This window comes from Sturnira hondurensis, unplaced genomic scaffold, assembly GCF_014824575.4.
Source record: "Sturnira hondurensis isolate 20B ecotype Veracruz unplaced genomic scaffold, ASM1482457v3 Scaffold0004998, whole genome shotgun sequence".
Taxonomy (NCBI): Eukaryota; Metazoa; Chordata; class Mammalia; order Chiroptera; family Phyllostomidae; genus Sturnira; species Sturnira hondurensis.
Window position 1 is genome coordinate 2,003,393 of NW_028077629.1, and position 2,508 is coordinate 2,005,900.

Genomic DNA, 2,508 nt, shown 5'->3' on the forward strand with positions numbered 1-2,508 from the left:
TTGTAAGAAGCACCTCACCGCTCCCTTGTGTAAGCCGTTGTGAAAATGATCATTTTTATATCTTTTGAAAAACTTCTGGAAAAAAAAAAAAACCTCAGCAAACTCAGCAGGCAGAGCAATTACCCTAAAGCGAATGGCTCATCCATAGTAGAGGGTGGCAAGGTCAGGGCATAGGCTGCATGACGTGCTTCTGCCTTCCTAATATTTACGGCGTCGTGACTGTTCACTAGCGTCCTCTGCTGCCCCTGCAGGACCCACGGAGGCTGTAACGTGGTGCTATGCTAACACTCAGACAGACAACAGGGACAGGATAACAAGCCACAACAGGACTGACTTGTTTCTTGTTTTCATTTTTTGTTTGTTTTTTGAGTTTATATGCATTTTATTTTTAGACAAGCTACGCATGTTTTTTTTTTTTTTCTTAAAAACGATGCCTCCCGTGGATTGAGCGGGGGCCTGTGAACCAGACGATCGCGGTTCGATTCCCAGTCAGGGCCCATGCTTGGGTTGCAGGCCAGTGTCCGGCAGGGGTCAGTTCCCTGCAGGGGATGCACCAGAAGCAACCATACATTGATGTTTCCTTCCTCTCTCCTTCCCTTTCCCTCTAAAGATAAATAAATAAAATATTAAAAAAAAAACCAAAAAACGATGCCTCCGATCCAAATAAATCAAGGTCAAAATAAATAAACAGCTCAAGATAACACCAGTCCCACTTGTCCTAGTCCTGGTGTGTGGATGGAAAGCAGCAGCCAGTTATGATGACAGGTGATAGATCCAAATTCCAGATTCTTAACACTTTTTTACTTCTAAACCATCTTTAAGGAGAATCATACATGGCATCGCGCCATTCTCACCATGGTCCTGCAGAGCAGCCATGCCGTCTGGATTCATGTTTCCACCAGTCAGGAACTGGCCGTTTTTGTGTGTGGGAGCATGGCTCCGTGCACCAAAATGTTGCCACTTGGGTCAGGGCACATACATCAGGGCACATACCTGGGTTGCGGGTTCCATCTGGGCTGGTGGCCGGTAGCGTAAGGAAGGCAAGAGATCGATGAGTATTCTTCTCTCACATAGATGTCTATAACTTCTCTCTCTCTGCACCCCCCTCCCCTTTTCTCTCTTTCTAAAATCAATGGAAACATGTTTGGGTAAGGATTTTTTAAAAATGGGCAGTTTTGAAATTAGCAAGGATGTGCTTGATTTGTTCTGTAGCCCTGTCATCAAAGGGTTAAGTGTCCATGTGCTTTCACGTCAGCTTTCATGCACTCTTATAGGCTCCTTTTGTGACGCTGGTTTCCTGCCCATGACGATTCCTGACAATATCGACACCAGTGATGACTGTGCTTTTAGTACCTTTGCCCTTCAGGTTTTCAGGGAGGCGTTTCCACCAATGACGGAGTCGGACGGACCCTCTTCCCTCCCACCTCCAGGCCCAGCCTGTCTGTCATCTCCCAGATCTCGTGGATGTCAGAAAACCTCCTGCCACGGCTGATGGCTGATGAGGTCCCAGTAGATGACACTGATGGCGGCTGGAAGGAGATGGCAGCAGCGCTGGCTTAGCCAGAGACAGGAGGGACTGGGCAGGAAAACTGGTTGTGAAGATAACAGCAATGTATTTTCTGGGGGAAATACTTTTGCTCACTAAAAATTAGTAATCAGGTGGCATGGTATTCTTTGATACTAAATACTTGACAATTATAGATGAACAATTGGTACTGCACTAATCAGAAGATGGAACTTGAATAAAAACCCGCAATTTTTTTTTCTAAATGTATGTCCTTCATACAACCATCCTCATTATCTGTTTAGTGGAATTTATTCTTCACTGCCTGAGAATAGAAATAACCATCCTAAACACATGAAGAGAAACCAAGTTGTATATCAAGGATACACATTCTGTGACTCAATAGAGTCCCTCTAAAGCATAGAACTCAGATTAAATGAGACTGAAGTGTGTTGACGACCCCCTTTACTCATTTAAGAGTGGAAAAGATGAGAAATGAATAGAATTCTACTCTCTCATTTAATGAATATATATTGAGTACTAGTGCGCCTTGAGGGGTTTTCCCTCTTCCTTTTCTAATAACAGCACCTACATGGTCCTCTGAGGGGAAAACTGCTTCCTCTTTTCCACTCACAGTCCACTTGCTTCCGTTCATGTAATTTCCTTTCCTGGCACACGACCCAGGACTGGTCCATTAGTACTTTCTAGCCCTTTGGCCATAGCTATTGGTTCAACGACGGCACAGACCCAAAGACAGAGACTCAATTCGGGACTTTTACAGGAAGTGTTGGCAAAGAGAATTTTCCACTGGATTGGCTAGATTGAAAGAAAATGTGAATTTAAGAATGCCAACAGTCATTTTTCTACCTCAATCTCATTTAGTTGGCAGCTGAGATCCCTTGAAAAAGGCCTTAGCAATCATGATTTGCGTTTCAGGTAGTAGTCGTTGACCTTGGCTGCATATGAGAATCACCTGGGAAACACAAACGACTCTGAAGCCTGAA

The 2,508-nt window shown here is 44.3% G+C and overlaps 1 pseudogene; it reads right to left on the reverse strand.

Annotated features, from left to right (window-relative positions):
* Positions 1–789: 789 nt before the first annotated feature.
* LOC118987089 (translationally-controlled tumor protein-like) lies at positions 790–2,199 on the reverse strand (annotated as a pseudogene).
* Between the last annotated feature and the right edge of the window lie 309 nt (positions 2,200–2,508).